Below are 16838 nucleotides of genomic sequence, written 5' to 3' on the forward strand. Positions count from 1 at the left end.
CAAGAGGACAGTTTCTTTCAGAAATGTGGCATTTTATCACAGATACACCATTTTTATGCCCAGTAGAGCTCCTTTTCTCCCAGAAATAGCACTGCTCTTAGGAAGAGCTCCCATTTTCTAACCAAAATGCTGCTTTACACTCCTCAAGATCACACTTACCCCCATCAAGATGGCAGTGTCACAGAAATATCAGCTTCTGCCCCCAAAATGGGACTTTGGCTCTCCAAAACAAGACATTTTCTCCCAGAAATACCAGGACTCTTAGAAATACCTCACGTTTCATCTCAAGAATACTGCTTTCCACTCCTCAAGATCACACTGACTCCCATCACAATGGCCTTTTCTCCCACATACACCAGCTTTCTCCCAAATACACGACATTTTCTCCCACATACACCCGTTTTCTCCCAAAGATGGGACATATTCTCCCAGAAATGCCAGCTTATTCTTTAACAAACGGCCTTTTTTCCCCAAAATACCAGCCTTTTCCCTCTCTAGCATCTGTTTCCTCACCAATACCTGGCATTTTCTCCCAGAAACACCAGCTTTCTCACAGATACATCACCTTCCCCCCCCCACATCAGACCTCTTCTCCCAGAAATACCAGGACTCTGCTGAATATTTCCCATTTCCTCCGGAACATACAGCATTACACTCCGCAAGAGGACAGCTTCTTTCAGAAATGTGGCATTTTATCACAGATACACCATTTTTATGCCCAGTAGAGCTCCTTTTCTCCCAGAAATAGCACTGCTCTTAGGAAGAGCTCCCATTTTCTAACCAAAATGCTGCTTTACACTCCTCAAGATCACACTTACCCCCATCAAGATGGCAGTGTCACAGAAATACCAGCTTCTGCCCCCAAAATGGGACTTTGGCTCTCCAAAACAAGACATTTTCTCCCAGAAATACCAGGACTCTTAGAAATACCTCACGTTTCATCTCAAGAATACTGCTTTCCACTCCTCAAGATCACACTGACTCCCATCACAATGGCCTTTTCTCCCACATACACCAGCTTTCTCCCAAATACACGACATTTTCTCCCACATACACCCGTTTTCTCCCAAAGATGGGACATATTCTCCCAGAAATGCCAGCTTATTCTTTAAAAAACGGCCTTTTTTCCCCAAAATACCAGCCTTTTCCCTCTCTAGCATCTGTTTTCTCACCAATACCTGGCATTTTCTCCCAGAAACACCAGCTTTCTCACAGATACATCACCTTCCCCCCCCCACATCAGACCTCTTCTCCCAGAAATACCAGGACTCTGCTGAATATTTCCCATTTCCTCCGGAACATACAGCATTACACTCCGCAAGAGGACAGTTTCTTTCAGAAATGTGGCATTTTATCACAGATACACCATTTTTATGCCCAGTAGAGCTCCTTTTCTCCCAGAAATAGCACTGCTCTTAGGAAGAGCTCCCATTTTCTAACCAAAATGCTGCTTTACACTCCTCAAGATCACGCTTACCCCCATCAAGATGGCAGTGTCACAGAAATACCAGCTTCTGCCCCCAAAATGGGACTTTGGCTCTCCAAAACAAGACATTTTCTCCCAGAAATACCAGGACTCTTAGAAATACCTCACGTTTCATCTCAAGAATACTGCTTTCCACTCCTCAAGATCACACTGACTCCCATCACAATGGCCTTTTCTCCCACATACACCAGCTTTCTCCCAAATACACGACATTTTCTCCCACATACACCCGTTTTCTCCCAAAGATGGGACATATTCTCCCAGAAATGCCAGCTTATTCTTTAACAAACGGCCTTTTTTCCCCAAAATACCAGCCTTTTCCCTCTCTAGCATCTGTTTCCTCACCAATACCTGGCATTTTCTCCCAGAAACACCAGCTTTCTCACAGATACATCACCTTCCCCCCCCCACATCAGACCTCTTCTCCCAGAAATACCAGGACTCTGCTGAATATTTCCCATTTCCTCCGGAACATACAGCATTACACTCCGCAAGAGGACAGCTTCTTTCAGAAATGTGGCATTTTATCACAGATACACCATTTTTATGCCCAGTAGAGCTCCTTTTCTCCCAGAAATAGCACTGCTCTTAGGAAGAGCTCCCATTTTCTAACCAAAATGCTGCTTTACACTCCTCAAGATCACACTTACCCCCATCAAGATGGCAGTGTCACAGAAATACCAGCTTCTGCCCCCAAAATGGGACTTTGGCTCTCCAAAACAAGACATTTTCTCCCAGAAATACCAGGACTCTTAGAAATACCTCACGTTTCATCTCAAGAATACTGCTTTCCACTCCTCAAGATCACACTGACTCCCATCACAATGGCCTTTTCTCCCACATACACCAGCTTTCTCCCAAATACACGACATTTTCTCCCACATACACCCGTTTTCTCCCAAAGATGGGACATATTCTCCCAGAAATGCCAGCTTATTCTTTAAAAAACGGCCTTTTTTCCCCAAAATACCAGCCTTTTCCCTCTCTAGCATCTGTTTCCTCACCAATACCTGGCATTTTCTCCCAGAAACACCAGCTTTCTCACAGATACATCACCTTCCCCCCCCCACATCAGACCTCTTCTCCCAGAAATACCAGGACTCTGCTGAATATTTCCCATTTCCTCCGGAACATACAGCATTACACTCCGCAAGAGGACAGTTTCTTTCAGAAATGTGGCATTTTATCACAGATACACCATTTTTATGCCCAGTAGAGCTCCTTTTCTCCCAGAAATAGCACTGCTCTTAGGAAGAGCTCCCATTTTCTAACCAAAATGCTGCTTTACACTCCTCAAGATCACGCTTACCCCCATCAAGATGGCAGTGTCACAGAAATACCAGCTTCTGCCCCCAAAATGGGACTTTGGCTCTCCAAAACAAGACATTTTCTCCCAGAAATACCAGGACTCTTAGAAATACCTCACGTTTCATCTCAAGAATACTGCTTTCCACTCCTCAAGATCACACTGACTCCCATCACAATGGCCTTTTCTCCCACATACACCAGCTTTCTCCCAAATACACGACATTTTCTCCCACATACACCCGTTTTCTCCCAAAGATGGGACATATTCTCCCAGAAATGCCAGCTTATTCTTTAACAAACGGCCTTTTTTCCCCAAAATACCAGCCTTTTCCCTCTCTAGCATCTGTTTCCTCACCAATACCTGGCATTTTCTCCCAGAAACACCAGCTTTCTCACAGATACATCACCTTCCCCCCCCCACATCAGACCTCTTCTCCCAGAAATACCAGGACTCTGCTGAATATTTCCCATTTCCTCCGGAACATACAGCATTACACTCCGCAAGAGGACAGTTTCTTTCAGAAATGTGGCATTTTATCACAGATACACCATTTTTATGCCCAGTAGAGCTCCTTTTCTCCCAGAAATAGCACTGCTCTTAGGAAGAGCTCCCATTTTCTAACCAAAATGCTGCTTTACACTCCTCAAGATCACACTTACCCCCATCAAGATGGCAGTGTCACAGAAATACCAGCTTCTGCCCCCAAAATGGGACTTTGGCTCTCCAAAACAAGACATTTTCTCCCAGAAATACCAGGACTCTTAGAAATACCTCACGTTTCATCTCAAGAATACTGCTTTCCACTCCTCAAGATCACACTGACTCCCATCACAATGGCCTTTTCTCCCACATACACCAGCTTTCTCCCAAATACACGACATTTTCTCCCACATACACCCGTTTTCTCCCAAAGATGGGACATATTCTCCCAGAAATGCCAGCTTATTCTTTAACAAACGGCCTTTTTTCCCCAAAATACCAGCCTTTTCCCTCTCTAGCATCTGTTTCCTCACCAATACCTGGCATTTTCTCCCAGAAACACCAGCTTTCTCACAGATACATCACCTTCCCCCCCCCACATCAGACCTCTTCTCCCAGAAATACCAGGACTCTGCTGAATATTTCCCATTTCCTCCGGAACATACAGCATTACACTCCGCAAGAGGACAGTTTCTTTCAGAAATGTGGCATTTTATCACAGATACACCATTTTTATGCCCAGTAGAGCTCCTTTTCTCCCAGAAATAGCACTGCTCTTAGGAAGAGCTCCCATTTTCTAACCAAAATGCTGCTTTACACTCCTCAAGATCACACTTACCCCCATCAAGATGGCAGTGTCACAGAAATACCAGCTTCTGCCCCCAAAATGGGACTTTGGCTCTCCAAAACAAGACATTTTCTCCCAGAAATACCAGGACTCTTAGAAATACCTCACGTTTCATCTCAAGAATACTGCTTTCCACTCCTCAAGATCACACTGACTCCCATCACAATGGCCTTTTCTCCCACATACACCAGCTTTCTCCCAAATACACGACATTTTCTCCCACATACACCCGTTTTCTCCCAAAGATGGGACATATTCTCCCAGAAATGCCAGCTTATTCTTTAACAAACGGCCTTTTTTCCCCAAAATACCAGCCTTTTCCCTCTCTAGCATCTGTTTCCTCACCAATACCTGGCATTTTCTCCCAGAAACACCAGCTTTCTCACAGATACATCACCTTCCCCCCCCCACATCAGACCTCTTCTCCCAGAAATACCAGGACTCTGCTGAATATTTCCCATTTCCTCCGGAACATACAGCATTACACTCCGCAAGAGGACAGCTTCTTTCAGAAATGTGGCATTTTATCACAGATACACCATTTTTATGCCCAGTAGAGCTCCTTTTCTCCCAGAAATAGCACTGCTCTTAGGAAGAGCTCCCATTTTCTAACCAAAATGCTGCTTTACACTCCTCAAGATCACACTTACCCCCATCAAGATGGCAGTGTCACAGAAATACCAGCTTCTGCCCCCAAAATGGGACTTTGGCTCTCCAAAACAAGACATTTTCTCCCAGAAATACCAGGACTCTTAGAAATACCTCACGTTTCATCTCAAGAATACTGCTTTCCACTCCTCAAGATCACACTGACTCCCATCACAATGGCCTTTTCTCCCACATACACCAGCTTTCTCCCAAATACACGACATTTTCTCCCACATACACCCGTTTTCTCCCAAAGATGGGACATATTCTCCCAGAAATGCCAGCTTATTCTTTAAAAAACGGCCTTTTTTCCCCAAAATACCAGCCTTTTCCCTCTCTAGCATCTGTTTCCTCACCAATACCTGGCATTTTCTCCCAGAAACACCAGCTTTCTCACAGATACATCACCTTCCCCCCCCCACATCAGACCTCTTCTCCCAGAAATACCAGGACTCTGCTGAATATTTCCCATTTCCTCCGGAACATACAGCATTACACTCCGCAAGAGGACAGTTTCTTTCAGAAATGTGGCATTTTATCACAGATACACCATTTTTATGCCCAGTAGAGCTCCTTTTCTCCCAGAAATAGCACTGCTCTTAGGAAGAGCTCCCATTTTCTAACCAAAATGCTGCTTTACACTCCTCAAGATCACGCTTACCCCCATCAAGATGGCAGTGTCACAGAAATACCAGCTTCTGCCCCCAAAATGGGACTTTGGCTCTCCAAAACAAGACATTTTCTCCCAGAAATACCAGGACTCTTAGAAATACCTCACGTTTCATCTCAAGAATACTGCTTTCCACTCCTCAAGATCACACTGACTCCCATCACAATGGCCTTTTCTCCCACATACACCAGCTTTCTCCCAAATACACGACATTTTCTCCCACATACACCCGTTTTCTCCCAAAGATGGGACATATTCTCCCAGAAATGCCAGCTTATTCTTTAACAAACGGCCTTTTTTCCCCAAAATACCAGCCTTTTCCCTCTCTAGCATCTGTTTCCTCACCAATACCTGGCATTTTCTCCCAGAAACACCAGCTTTCTCACAGATACATCACCTTCCCCCCCCCACATCAGACCTCTTCTCCCAGAAATACCAGGACTCTGCTGAATATTTCCCATTTCCTCCGGAACATACAGCATTACACTCCGCAAGAGGACAGTTTCTTTCAGAAATGTGGCATTTTATCACAGATACACCATTTTTATGCCCAGTAGAGCTCCTTTTCTCCCAGAAATAGCACTGCTCTTAGGAAGAGCTCCCATTTTCTAACCAAAATGCTGCTTTACACTCCTCAAGATCACACTTACCCCCATCAAGATGGCAGTGTCACAGAAATATCAGCTTCTGCAGCCAAAATGGGACTTTGGCTCTCCAAAACAAGACATTTTCTCCCAGAAATACCAGGACTCTTAGAAATACCTCACGTTTCATCTCAAGAATACTGCTTTCCACTCCTCAAGATCACACTGACTCCCATCACAATGGCCTTTTCTCCCACATACACCAGCTTTCTCCCAAATACACGACATTTTCTCCCACATACACCCGTTTTCTCCCAAAGATGGGACATATTCTCCCAGAAATGCCAGCTTATTCTTTAACAAACGGCCTTTTTTCCCCAAAATACCAGCCTTTTCCCTCTCTAGCATCTGTTTCCTCACCAATACCTGGCATTTTCTCCCAGAAACACCAGCTTTCTCACAGATACATCACCTTCCCCCCCCCACATCAGACCTCTTCTCCCAGAAATACCAGGACTCTGCTGAATATTTCCCATTTCCTCCGGAACATACAGCATTACACTCCGCAAGAGGACAGCTTCTTTCAGAAATGTGGCATTTCATCACAGATACACCATTTTTATGCCCAGTAGAGCTCCTTTTCTCCCAGAAATAGCACTGCTCTTAGGAAGAGCTCCCATTTTCTAACCAAAATGCTGCTTTACACTCCTCAAGATCACACTTACCCCCATCAAGATGGCAGTGTCACAGAAATACCAGCTTCTGCCCCCAAAATGGGACTTTGGCTCTCCAAAACAAGACATTTTCTCCCAGAAATACCAGGACTCTTAGAAATACCTCACGTTTCATCTCAAGAATACTGCTTTCCACTCCTCAAGATCACACTGACTCCCATCACAATGGCCTTTTCTCCCACATACACCAGCTTTCTCCCAAATACACGACATTTTCTCCCACATACACCCGTTTTCTCCCAAAGATGGGACATATTCTCCCAGAAATGCCAGCTTATTCTTTAACAAACGGCCTTTTTTCCCCAAAATACCAGCCTTTTCCCTCTCTAGCATCTGTTTCCTCACCAATACCTGGCATTTTCTCCCAGAAACACCAGCTTTCTCACAGATACATCACCTTCCCCCCCCCACATCAGACCTCTTCTCCCAGAAATACCAGGACTCTGCTGAATATTTCCCATTTCCTCCGGAACATACAGCATTACACTCCGCAAGAGGACAGTTTCTTTCAGAAATGTGGCATTTTATCACAGATACACCATTTTTATGCCCAGTAGAGCTCCTTTTCTCCCAGAAATAGCACTGCTCTTAGGAAGAGCTCCCATTTTCTAACCAAAATGCTGCTTTACACTCCTCAAGATCACACTTACCCCCATCAAGATGGCAGTGTCACAGAAATACCAGCTTCTGCCCCCAAAATGGGACTTTGGCTCTCCAAAACAAGACATTTTCTCCCAGAAATACCAGGACTCTTAGAAATACCTCACGTTTCATCTCAAGAATACTGCTTTCCACTCCTCAAGATCACACTGACTCCCATCACAATGGCCTTTTCTCCCACATACACCAGCTTTCTCCCAAATACACGACATTTTCTCCCACATACACCCGTTTTCTCCCAAAGATGGGACATATTCTCCCAGAAATGCCAGCTTATTCTTTAACAAACGGCCTTTTTTCCCCAAAATACCAGCCTTTTCCCTCTCTAGCATCTGTTTCCTCACCAATACCTGGCATTTTCTCCCAGAAACACCAGCTTTCTCACAGATACATCACCTTCCCCCCCCCACATCAGACCTCTTCTCCCAGAAATACCAGGACTCTGCTGAATATTTCCCATTTCCTCCGGAACATACAGCATTACACTCCGCAAGAGGACAGTTTCTTTCAGAAATGTGGCATTTTATCACAGATACACCATTTTTATGCCCAGTAGAGCTCCTTTTCTCCCAGAAATAGCACTGCTCTTAGGAAGAGCTCCCATTTTCTAACCAAAATGCTGCTTTACACTCCTCAAGATCACACTTACCCCCATCAAGATGGCAGTGTCACAGAAATACCAGCTTCTGCCCCCAAAATGGGACTTTGGCTCTCCAAAACAAGACATTTTCTCCCAGAAATACCAGGACTCTTAGAAATACCTCACGTTTCATCTCAAGAATACTGCTTTCCACTCCTCAAGATCACACTGACTCCCATCACAATGGCCTTTTCTCCCACATACACCAGCTTTCTCCCAAATACACGACATTTTCTCCCACATACACCCGTTTTCTCCCAAAGATGGGACATATTCTCCCAGAAATGCCAGCTTATTCTTTAACAAACGGCCTTTTTTCCCCAAAATACCAGCCTTTTCCCTCTCTAGCATCTGTTTCCTCACCAATACCTGGCATTTTCTCCCAGAAACACCAGCTTTCTCACAGATACATCACCTTCCCCCCCCCACATCAGACCTCTTCTCCCAGAAATACCAGGACTCTGCTGAATATTTCCCATTTCCTCCGGAACATACAGCATTACACTCCGCAAGAGGACAGTTTCTTTCAGAAATGTGGCATTTTATCACAGATACACCATTTTTATGCCCAGTAGAGCTCCTTTTCTCCCAGAAATAGCACTGCTCTTAGGAAGAGCTCCCATTTTCTAACCAAAATGCTGCTTTACACTCCTCAAGATCACACTTACCCCCATCAAGATGGCAGTGTCACAGAAATACCAGCTTCTGCCCCCAAAATGGGACTTTGGCTCTCCAAAACAAGACATTTTCTCCCAGAAATACCAGGACTCTTAGAAATACCTCACGTTTCATCTCAAGAATACTGCTTTCCACTCCTCAAGATCACACTGACTCCCATCACAATGGCCTTTTCTCCCACATACACCAGCTTTCTCCCAAATACACGACATTTTCTCCCACATACACCCGTTTTCTCCCAAAGATGGGACATATTCTCCCAGAAATGCCAGCTTATTCTTTAACAAACGGCCTTTTTTCCCCAAAATACCAGCCTTTTCCCTCTCTAGCATCTGTTTCCTCACCAATACCTGGCATTTTCTCCCAGAAACACCAGCTTTCTCACAGATACATCACCTTCCCCCCCCCACATCAGACCTCTTCTCCCAGAAATACCAGGACTCTGCTGAATATTTCCCATTTCCTCCGGAACATACAGCATTACACTCCGCAAGAGGACAGTTTCTTTCAGAAATGTGGCATTTTATCACAGATACACCATTTTTATGCCCAGTAGAGCTCCTTTTCTCCCAGAAATAGCACTGCTCTTAGGAAGAGCTCCCATTTTCTAACCAAAATGCTGCTTTACACTCCTCAAGATCACGCTTACCCCCATCAAGATGGCAGTGTCACAGAAATACCAGCTTCTGCCCCCAAAATGGGACTTTGGCTCTCCAAAACAAGACATTTTCTCCCAGAAATACCAGGACTCTTAGAAATACCTCACGTTTCATCTCAAGAATACTGCTTTCCACTCCTCAAGATCACACTGACTCCCATCACAATGGCCTTTTCTCCCACATACACCAGCTTTCTCCCAAATACACGACATTTTCTCCCACATACACCCGTTTTCTCCCAAAGATGGGACATATTCTCCCAGAAATGCCAGCTTATTCTTTAACAAACGGCCTTTTTTCCCCAAAATACCAGCCTTTTCCCTCTCTAGCATCTGTTTCCTCACCAATACCTGGCATTTTCTCCCAGAAACACCAGCTTTCTCACAGATACATCACCTTCCCCCCCCCACATCAGACCTCTTCTCCCAGAAATACCAGGACTCTGCTGAATATTTCCCATTTCCTCCGGAACATACAGCATTACACTCCGCAAGAGGACAGTTTCTTTCAGAAATGTGGCATTTTATCACAGATACACCATTTTTATGCCCAGTAGAGCTCCTTTTCTCCCAGAAATAGCACTGCTCTTAGGAAGAGCTCCCATTTTCTAACCAAAATGCTGCTTTACACTCCTCAAGATCACACTTACCCCCATCAAGATGGCAGTGTCACAGAAATACCAGCTTCTGCCCCCAAAATGGGACTTTGGCTCTCCAAAACAAGACATTTTCTCCCAGAAATACCAGGACTCTTAGAAATACCTCACGTTTCATCTCAAGAATACTGCTTTCCACTCCTCAAGATCACACTGACTCCCATCACAATGGCCTTTTCTCCCACATACACCAGCTTTCTCCCAAATACACGACATTTTCTCCCACATACACCCGTTTTCTCCCAAAGATGGGACATATTCTCCCAGAAATGCCAGCTTATTCTTTAACAAACGGCCTTTTTTCCCCAAAATACCAGCCTTTTCCCTCTCTAGCATCTGTTTCCTCACCAATACCTGGCATTTTCTCCCAGAAACACCAGCTTTCTCACAGATACATCACCTTCCCCCCCCCACATCAGACCTCTTCTCCCAGAAATACCAGGACTCTGCTGAATATTTCCCATTTCCTCCGGAACATACAGCATTACACTCCGCAAGAGGACAGTTTCTTTCAGAAATGTGGCATTTTATCACAGATACACCATTTTTATGCCCAGTAGAGCTCCTTTTCTCCCAGAAATAGCACTGCTCTTAGGAAGAGCTCCCATTTTCTAACCAAAATGCTGCTTTACACTCCTCAAGATCACACTTACCCCCATCAAGATGGCAGTGTCACAGAAATACCAGCTTCTGCCCCCAAAATGGGACTTTGGCTCTCCAAAACAAGACATTTTCTCCCAGAAATACCAGGACTCTTAGAAATACCTCACGTTTCATCTCAAGAATACTGCTTTCCACTCCTCAAGATCACACTGACTCCCATCACAATGGCCTTTTCTCCCACATACACCAGCTTTCTCCCAAATACACGACATTTTCTCCCACATACACCCGTTTTCTCCCAAAGATGGGACATATTCTCCCAGAAATGCCAGCTTATTCTTTAACAAACGGCCTTTTTTCCCCAAAATACCAGCCTTTTCCCTCTCTAGCATCTGTTTCCTCACCAATACCTGGCATTTTCTCCCAGAAACACCAGCTTTCTCACAGATACATCACCTTCCCCCCCCCACATCAGACCTCTTCTCCCAGAAATACCAGGACTCTGCTGAATATTTCCCATTTCCTCCGGAACATACAGCATTACACTCCGCAAGAGGACAGTTTCTTTCAGAAATGTGGCATTTTATCACAGATACACCATTTTTATGCCCAGTAGAGCTCCTTTTCTCCCAGAAATAGCACTGCTCTTAGGAAGAGCTCCCATTTTCTAACCAAAATGCTGCTTTACACTCCTCAAGATCACACTTACCCCCATCAAGATGGCAGTGTCACAGAAATACCAGCTTCTGCCCCCAAAATGGGACTTTGGCTCTCCAAAACAAGACATTTTCTCCCAGAAATACCAGGACTCTTAGAAATACCTCACGTTTCATCTCAAGAATACTGCTTTCCACTCCTCAAGATCACACTGACTCCCATCACAATGGCCTTTTCTCCCACATACACCAGCTTTCTCCCAAATACACGACATTTTCTCCCACATACACCCGTTTTCTCCCAAAGATGGGACATATTCTCCCAGAAATGCCAGCTTATTCTTTAACAAACGGCCTTTTTTTCCCCAAAATACCAGCCTTTTCCCTCTCTAGCATCTGTTTCCTCACCAATACCTGGCATTTTCTCCCAGAAACACCAGCTTTCTCACAGATACATCACCTTCCCCCCCCCCACATCAGACCTCTTCTCCCAGAAATACCAGGACTCTGCTGAATATTTCCCATTTCCTCCGGAACATACAGCATTACACTCCGCAAGAGGACAGTTTCTTTCAGAAATGTGGCATTTTATCACAGATACACCATTTTTATGCCCAGTAGAGCTCCTTTTCTCCCAGAAATAGCACTGCTCTTAGGAAGAGCTCCCATTTTCTAACCAAAATGCTGCTTTACACTCCTCAAGATCACACTTACCCCCATCAAGATGGCAGTGTCACAGAAATACCAGCTTCTGCCCCCAAAATGGGACTTTGGCTCTCCAAAACAAGACATTTTCTCCCAGAAATACCAGGACTCTTAGAAATACCTCACGTTTCATCTCAAGAATACTGCTTTCCACTCCTCAAGATCACACTGACTCCCATCACAATGGCCTTTTCTCCCACATACACCAGCTTTCTCCCAAATACACGACATTTTCTCCCACATACACCCGTTTTCTCCCAAAGATGGGACATATTCTCCCAGAAATGCCAGCTTATTCTTTAACAAACGGCCTTTTTTCCCCAAAATACCAGCCTTTTCCCTCTCTAGCATCTGTTTCCTCACCAATACCTGGCATTTTCTCCCAGAAACACCAGCTTTCTCACAGATACATCACCTTCCCCCCCCCACATCAGACCTCTTCTCCCAGAAATACCAGGACTCTGCTGAATATTTCCCATTTCCTCCGGAACATACAGCATTACACTCCGCAAGAGGACAGTTTCTTTCAGAAATGTGGCATTTTATCACAGATACACCATTTTTATGCCCAGTAGAGCTCCTTTTCTCCCAGAAATAGCACTGCTCTTAGGAAGAGCTCCCATTTTCTAACCAAAATGCTGCTTTACACTCCTCAAGATCACGCTTACCCCCATCAAGATGGCAGTGTCACAGAAATACCAGCTTCTGCCCCCAAAATGGGACTTTGGCTCTCCAAAACAAGACATTTTCTCCCAGAAATACCAGGACTCTTAGAAATACCTCACGTTTCATCTCAAGAATACTGCTTTCCACTCCTCAAGATCACACTGACTCCCATCACAATGGCCTTTTCTCCCACATACACCAGCTTTCTCCCAAATACACGACATTTTCTCCCACATACACCCGTTTTCTCCCAAAGATGGGACATATTCTCCCAGAAATGCCAGCTTATTCTTTAACAAACGGCCTTTTTTCCCCAAAATACCAGCCTTTTCCCTCTCTAGCATCTGTTTCCTCACCAATACCTGGCATTTTCTCCCAGAAACACCAGCTTTCTCACAGATACATCACCTTCCCCCCCCCACATCAGACCTCTTCTCCCAGAAATACCAGGACTCTGCTGAATATTTCCCATTTCCTCCGGAACATACAGCATTACACTCCGCAAGAGGACAGTTTCTTTCAGAAATGTGGCATTTTATCACAGATACACCATTTTTATGCCCAGTAGAGCTCCTTTTCTCCCAGAAATAGCACTGCTCTTAGGAAGAGCTCCCATTTTCTAACCAAAATGCTGCTTTACACTCCTCAAGATCACACTTACCCCCATCAAGATGGCAGTGTCACAGAAATACCAGCTTCTGCCCCCAAAATGGGACTTTGGCTCTCCAAAACAAGACATTTTCTCCCAGAAATACCAGGACTCTTAGAAATACCTCACGTTTCATCTCAAGAATACTGCTTTCCACTCCTCAAGATCACACTGACTCCCATCACAATGGCCTTTTCTCCCACATACACCAGCTTTCTCCCAAATACACGACATTTTCTCCCACATACACCCGTTTTCTCCCAAAGATGGGACATATTCTCCCAGAAATGCCAGCTTATTCTTTAACAAACGGCCTTTTTTCCCCAAAATACCAGCCTTTTCCCTCTCTAGCATCTGTTTCCTCACCAATACCTGGCATTTTCTCCCAGAAACACCAGCTTTCTCACAGATACATCACCTTCCCCCCCCCACATCAGACCTCTTCTCCCAGAAATACCAGGACTCTGCTGAATATTTCCCATTTCCTCCGGAACATACAGCATTACACTCCGCAAGAGGACAGTTTCTTTCAGAAATGTGGCATTTTATCACAGATACACCATTTTTATGCCCAGTAGAGCTCCTTTTCTCCCAGAAATAGCACTGCTCTTAGGAAGAGCTCCCATTTTCTAACCAAAATGCTGCTTTACACTCCTCAAGATCACACTTACCCCCATCAAGATGGCAGTGTCACAGAAATACCAGCTTCTGCCCCCAAAATGGGACTTTGGCTCTCCAAAACAAGACATTTTCTCCCAGAAATACCAGGACTCTTAGAAATACCTCACGTTTCATCTCAAGAATACTGCTTTCCACTCCTCAAGATCACACTGACTCCCATCACAATGGCCTTTTCTCCCACATACACCAGCTTTCTCCCAAATACACGACATTTTCTCCCACATACACCCGTTTTCTCCCAAAGATGGGACATATTCTCCCAGAAATGCCAGCTTATTCTTTAACAAACGGCCTTTTTTCCCCAAAATACCAGCCTTTTCCCTCTCTAGCATCTGTTTCCTCACCAATACCTGGCATTTTCTCCCAGAAACACCAGCTTTCTCACAGATACATCACCTTCCCCCCCCCACATCAGACCTCTTCTCCCAGAAATACCAGGACTCTGCTGAATATTTCCCATTTCCTCCGGAACATACAGCATTACACTCCGCAAGAGGACAGTTTCTTTCAGAAATGTGGCATTTTATCACAGATACACCATTTTTATGCCCAGTAGAGCTCCTTTTCTCCCAGAAATAGCACTGCTCTTAGGAAGAGCTCCCATTTTCTAACCAAAATGCTGCTTTACACTCCTCAAGATCACACTTACCCCCATCAAGATGGCAGTGTCACAGAAATACCAGCTTCTGCCCCCAAAATGGGACTTTGGCTCTCCAAAACAAGACATTTTCTCCCAGAAATACCAGGACTCTTAGAAATACCTCACGTTTCATCTCAAGAATACTGCTTTCCACTCCTCAAGATCACACTGACTCCCATCACAATGGCCTTTTCTCCCACATACACCAGCTTTCTCCCAAATACACGACATTTTCTCCCACATACACCCGTTTTCTCCCAAAGATGGGACATATTCTCCCAGAAATGCCAGCTTATTCTTTAACAAACGGCCTTTTTTTCCCCAAAATACCAGCCTTTTCCCTCTCTAGCATCTGTTTCCTCACCAATACCTGGCATTTTCTCCCAGAAACACCAGCTTTCTCACAGATACATCACCTTCCCCCCCCCACATCAGACCTCTTCTCCCAGAAATACCAGGACTCTGCTGAATATTTCCCATTTCCTCCGGAACATACAGCATTACACTCCGCAAGAGGACAGTTTCTTTCAGAAATGTGGCATTTTATCACAGATACACCATTTTTATGCCCAGTAGAGCTCCTTTTCTCCCAGAAATAGCACTGCTCTTAGGAAGAGCTCCCATTTTCTAACCAAAATGCTGCTTTACACTCCTCAAGATCACACTTACCCCCATCAAGATGGCAGTGTCACAGAAATACCAGCTTCTGCCCCCAAAATGGGACTTTGGCTCTCCAAAACAAGACATTTTCTCCCAGAAATACCAGGACTCTTAGAAATACCTCACGTTTCATCTCAAGAATACTGCTTTCCACTCCTCAAGATCACACTGACTCCCATCACAATGGCCTTTTCTCCCACATACACCAGCTTTCTCCCAAATACACGACATTTTCTCCCACATACACCCGTTTTCTCCCAAAGATGGGACATATTCTCCCAGAAATGCCAGCTTATTCTTTAACAAACGGCCTTTTTTCCCCAAAATACCAGCCTTTTCCCTCTCTAGCATCTGTTTCCTCACCAATACCTGGCATTTTCTCCCAGAAACACCAGCTTTCTCACAGATACATCACCTTCCCCCCCCCACATCAGACCTCTTCTCCCAGAAATACCAGGACTCTGCTGAATATTTCCCATTTCCTCCGGAACATACAGCATTACACTCCGCAAGAGGACAGTTTCTTTCAGAAATGTGGCATTTTATCACAGATACACCATTTTTATGCCCAGTAGAGCTCCTTTTCTCCCAGAAATAGCACTGCTCTTAGGAAGAGCTCCCATTTTCTAACCAAAATGCTGCTTTACACTCCTCAAGATCACACTTACCCCCATCAAGATGGCAGTGTCACAGAAATACCAGCTTCTGCCCCCAAAATGGGACTTTGGCTCTCCAAAACAAGACATTTTCTCCCAGAAATACCAGGACTCTTAGAAATACCTCACGTTTCATCTCAAGAATACTGCTTTCCACTCCTCAAGATCACACTGACTCCCATCACAATGGCCTTTTCTCCCACATACACCAGCTTTCTCCCAAATACACGACATTTTCTCCCACATACACCCGTTTTCTCCCAAAGATGGGACATATTCTCCCAGAAATGCCAGCTTATTCTTTAACAAACGGCCTTTTTTCCCCAAAATACCAGCCTTTTCCCTCTCTAGCATCTGTTTCCTCACCAATACCTGGCATTTTCTCCCAGAAACACCAGCTTTCTCACAGATACATCACCTTCCCCCCCCCACATCAGACCTCTTCTCCCAGAAATACCAGGACTCTGCTGAATATTTCCCATTTCCTCCGGAACATACAGCATTACACTCCGCAAGAGGACAGTTTCTTTCAGAAATGTGGCATTTTATCACAGATACACCATTTTTATGCCCAGTAGAGCTCCTTTTCTCCCAGAAATAGCACTGCTCTTAGGAAGAGCTCCCATTTTCTAACCAAAATGCTGCTTTACACTCCTCAAGATCACACTTACCCCCATCAAGATGGCAGTGTCACAGAAATACCAGCTTCTGCCCCCAAAATGGGACTTTGGCTCTCCAAAACAAGACATTTTCTCCCAGAAATACCAGGACTCTTAGAAATACCTCACGTTTCATCTCAAGAATACTGCTTTCCACTCCTCAAGATCACACTGACTCCCATCACAATGGCCTTTTCTCCCACATACACCAGC

This window comes from Phasianus colchicus, chromosome 9, assembly GCF_987193195.1.
Source record: "Phasianus colchicus chromosome 9, bPhaCol1.hap1.1, whole genome shotgun sequence".
Classification (NCBI taxonomy): Eukaryota; Metazoa; Chordata; class Aves; order Galliformes; family Phasianidae; genus Phasianus; species Phasianus colchicus.